We start from the raw sequence: 4,718 nt of genomic DNA, 5'->3' as shown, positions 1-4,718 counted from the left end.
GACATGGCATAAATGCTAGAACTGGCCAAAGGCAAACATTCGTATAACCCATTCTAAAAGAAGGATTTAAATTGTGGCACATCAAACCTAGTCTACCTGAGTAAATCCCTGGTCTTAGCTATGTGATCAATAAAGGGGCTGGAGACAGTGGAACAGAGCAAATTACTTGGCAGGTCTAGCATTATAATTTACAGACAGGAGAAGTCAAAATTATGTCAAAGTATTTTTATTATATAAGAAAAGCGTCACGATTAATCTATATTTCAGAGCTTTAATTAAACAGGCCTTAAAAACAAATAATCTAAGCATATCACAGCACTGATTTATACAATTAAATCTCACATATGCCAACTCAAACAATCTCATATTCTAGAAATAAATATCACAAGTGTACATCAAGCCTCTGACAAAGTAGTCACTGCAGTTGCAGAAATACCACTGTTCGTGCATGTGCCACAGATTCATTTATACCTTATTTTCGAAGTGCCTCAACCAACATTTCTTTAGACATGTTAACTTCTTAAGTTCCTAAACTACCCCCTGTGCTACACTGGAACAGCGGGACCAAACGGTTCAAAGTGCAGAGTTCCGTACATCCTCATCATGGACTGATCCTTATCATGAACTGCCTCCATGGAGAGGACCGTACCGGTCGGCCTATGGGCATGGGGCCAGTGTGCGAGGAGTGTAGGCCTACTGGTTTGAAGCGGCCGGAAGGTGTGAGGGTAAATAATTCCCATCAGTGAAGTAGAAACGGGTTCTCCTCCGGCACGCAACTCGACCGAATCTCTTCGGTTATGTGCGAACATGACTGCCTTTCTGAATTTTTTTTTGTATGTACCCTTAGTAAAACAGTTTGCCCCATCTAGGCAGCTGATGTTACAGTCTTGCCGGTGTCTGTTCAGTGATCAACAGCCCTCTAGAAGCGCCCCTGTAGAGAGCCCCCCACCAGGATGGGTATGATGAGCGCGACCGAGCTGGACTGCAAGGACGCACTGGCTCCTTTGGGAATGGTGTTGTTCTTGGCGACATCGGGCATCTTGGTCATGTTAGAACTCGCGCCGCCAGCTTTGGTCGTAGCATTCATGGCAGGGGACTGTGTGCTAGCCTTTTGCGCGTGGACCTAAAACAGGAGAGCAGAGGGGCTTGTCACATGTGAAAAACACGTCAACCTGAAACATTTGACGAATCAGACAAGTATAAATAAGACTTCACTTTCGTCCGACTAAATTAAAAAGGGCAAACGGTCAGCTAGGCAGTAAAAATACAAGAGCCCTACGGCAATATGTTCCAACAACATGCACCATAGAAAACTAAAGACATGTAAGTGCCATCACCTTGTGGACAATGTTTTCTATAGCCTATAGGGTAACGGGCAACATCCTGCATTTGAATTGCGCAGTCAAGGATAAGAAATAAAGACAGTCGCGCTAAAATTACATTAGCCAGCCTATGCATGTTGTAGTAACTTTAGATCGAGGACTAAGTAGCCTATCTGAAGAGAGGCGTCAGTTCCAAATTGCGCTGGAACGCTAGATTTTGCCAACATGTCGTCAATCATACTTACTGAAAACATCTGAGGTTAATTATACGCGCCATCATTCGCTTGTCAATGTCGAAAATCATACATTTTAGATTTACGGTAACAAATTTCAGCCTGATTAATAAGCCATATTGAACGTTACACCTGTCCTGTTGAAATACATTTGCTCTCCAGAATAATGGGTAGCCTAATTCAAATCCGGGTTAATCTAAAACAAACATAGTAAAAAGTATTTTTGAAAGAAAATGTCTTACCTGTGATGAAAAATGCATTGCAAGGAGAAGGAATCCAATGTAAGCCATAACAATTTTAGTCATCTTGTTATCGGTTTCTTCCCAGCCACAATTACGCGTAATATAGCTATGCTGCCTCCGGCTTTTCTCAAGATGAATGACTGGAGGACAAACCCAGGGGATTTTATACCACCACCGAGCGTGACGTTAGGCAACGCTGCGCATCCCCCAAACCACCTGTACAGCCTTCCAATCAAATGGAAACCTACAGTTTATCAGAAACATCCCAGAAACTACACCTCTGAGACCTCTTCTTATACATCTTAGGGTGTGACTGTCAGCAATACAAAAAGCCTTTGTGTTTATAATCATTGTCTTTAAATATGAATTCACTCTCACAATTTTTAGAGTTTGAGACAATTATTCTCTCTACCTTCCTCCTCAGAGAAGGTTGATTCCATGAGCATGATGGGGACAATTTTCAAACAATAATAATTATACAAGTAGTCTAGTTAATGTTGTTCAAAATATTTTTATGGTGATATTTTGCCTGGTAAATGGCAAAGAAAAGTTTTACACATAAGCAGGTCTTATATCGACCTCTTGCGGTAAACATACGTTTTTTACCACAATGCAACTCGTTTCATATGTACCTTCCCTGTCCGTAGAAGCTATAATTCACCGGCGGTGACTAAGGTCAAGTGAATACTAGAAAAGTACATTTCCTAAAGAAAATTTGTGCTTGCTAGTTTGTTTTGAAGTAATATGGTTGATAGAAAAGGATAGCTGGATTAGGTGAAAGTTGGTTGGGTGTCTCTAGCTTGAACGGTTCTAGAGTTAGGCCTATAATATTACTGTTGGTGGCTTATTTATGCTAATTAATGAAAATGTAAATAGTTATAATTTATAAAGTTTTGAAAATGTTGAAGTTGTTTTGTTTGTAGCTGAAATGGTGAAAGAGCAGTAGCATTTAAAATGTCACTGTGTTTTTATGGTTGGCATTGGGAGATTCTCAAGTGGTCTAAAGCCCATCCTCCATAGCTGCAGGAAGCAGGGGTGCTGGGGCTGCGGTGGAGATGGAGTTGAAATCAAATCAAATTTTATTCATCACATGCTTCATAAACAACAGGTGTGAAATAACAGTGAGATGCTTACTTACGGGCCATACCCAACAATGCAGAGAGAAAGAAAATAGAGAAATATTGGAAAAATAGTAACTTTATTATAAAGGTGATTTTTTTTCAGTCAGCACCCCCTACTCAAAACATCTTGCAGCGGCTATGCCATCCTCTCCTTGACTCCACTGTCCTCCTCTCCTCCGTGACCCGTAAACCACTAAGTAGTCGAGGGGTCTAGGATAGTGTAAATGAATTAATAGGTGAACAAAGGAGTGTCCTCCTCCCCTTAATTACCTACTTCAGCAGAGGATGCAGAAGAGCATCCTCCCAGTGGCAGACAGTGGCCAAATGGGGCACAAGGGCATGTGTCCCCTCAGATTTGTCCAGTTTATTTTTTATTTTTCAGATGTTAAATTAATTACTAAACTTCATTTTTAGCCCACATTCTGTTGTAATTATTTATAGAAAAGATCTGTCAGCGCTATTTTGCGGAGTGAGCACACTGACTGGACCAGGCAAGGATTACCAGGCAAGGACTCGCAGGAGGTATGTTGTAAATGAATTTGATTAAGCTATGTAGCCTTTTGATTCCTTCTTAATCAATAAATACAACTTTTTTTTTTGTTTCTCTGTAATACTATCCACCTAGCAATTTCATGAATTTGACTTTATCTAGCCAGCTAGATCGGTTCCCTATCTCCCAGCCTCATGACTAGCAAAATTGTGCACTCTCTTTGTAGACTTTGCAGTGTCTATTAATTGTCCAAACGCACAGTCATTTTCCCACTCTATATTGCAATAGAATTTTCACAAATGCTCACAAACTGTTAGGGCCTACATAAAGCTGTCCCAACAGCAGAGTCCCAACAGCAGTCCCAACCCCTTACCACTGCTACACCTGGCTATCAGCAGAGCCTTGTCTGGCAGAAAAACATTTAATTTAGCCTCATTTACTGCCTTGGGATATATAGACAGAGTTGGTCCATTTGTGCAGACAAAGCCAAAAAAATGGGATCTCTGCAAAATAAAATATATGAACACTGATTCACAGAGCCATAAACTTGCACAGGAAATTCTTTAAAAAAAGAGCTGCAAAAGAGCTGGATGCTCGCTTTTTAAGAGTATATTTTTTCTACCAAATCTGTCTTCCGAACGGCTTACTATGTCACCAAAAAAAAACGTCCTTTCACTGACCATCCTGGGCTGATAGACCTTGAGAAGGTCAACGGTGGTAACATGGGTTGAGTCCTACATTCAAACGTGACATGTTCAGACAATATATATTTCATATCAAAAGAGATGAGACAGGCTTTGGTGGCCAACATCAAAAGCACTAGGCCAAAACTCACTGTTCTCATCGATGAGAGCACTTATCTTAGCAAGAGGTCTTGCTTGGTTGTCTACCTTAGAACATCCATACACAACTCAGAACCACTGACCTTTTTCCTAGATCTTCTGGAACTGGAGAATAGCAATGCAGAGGGAGTCACTAATGCAATGCTCAACTGCCTTCTGACATGTGGCCTTGATGATGCCTTCCTTAAAGAGTGCCTAGTTGGGTTCTGTTCAGACGATGCTTCAGTGATATTAGGTAGAAAGACTAGTGTATATACACAAGGTTAAAAAGCCAGTTCCCACAGAGTTGTCTGTTAGGGATGCAGTGAAGTGTTGTACAGAAATCAATCACTTTACATGTTTTATAGACGAGTTGTAATGTCTTTTTAAGGTGTTTAATGTCAAGGTTAATGTCTTGGGGGTAAGGTGGGTGGCGTCATCATATAGAACTTGTTATAGCAGTCTGTAAAGTGCACCATGCATCGACCA

At 40.8% G+C, this 4,718-nt stretch overlaps 1 long non-coding RNA gene across 1 annotated transcript; it reads right to left on the bottom strand.

Annotated features, from left to right (window-relative positions):
• Positions 1–218: 218 nt before the first annotated feature.
• Positions 219–1,943, bottom strand: LOC106610757 (uncharacterized). The gene is made up of 2 exons (XR_001329964.2): positions 1,798–1,943; positions 219–1,123 (listed from the first exon to the last, which is right to left on the bottom strand). It is a non-coding gene; the product is annotated as an uncharacterized lncRNA (long non-coding RNA).
• Positions 1,944–4,718: the final 2,775 nt, after the last annotated feature.

Source organism: Salmo salar, chromosome ssa09, assembly GCF_905237065.1.
Source record: "Salmo salar chromosome ssa09, Ssal_v3.1, whole genome shotgun sequence".
Lineage (NCBI taxonomy): Eukaryota > Metazoa > Chordata > Actinopteri > Salmoniformes > Salmonidae > Salmo > Salmo salar.
Note: the sequence above shows the minus strand (reverse complement) of the source record. Positions and strands in the feature narration are given on the sequence as shown.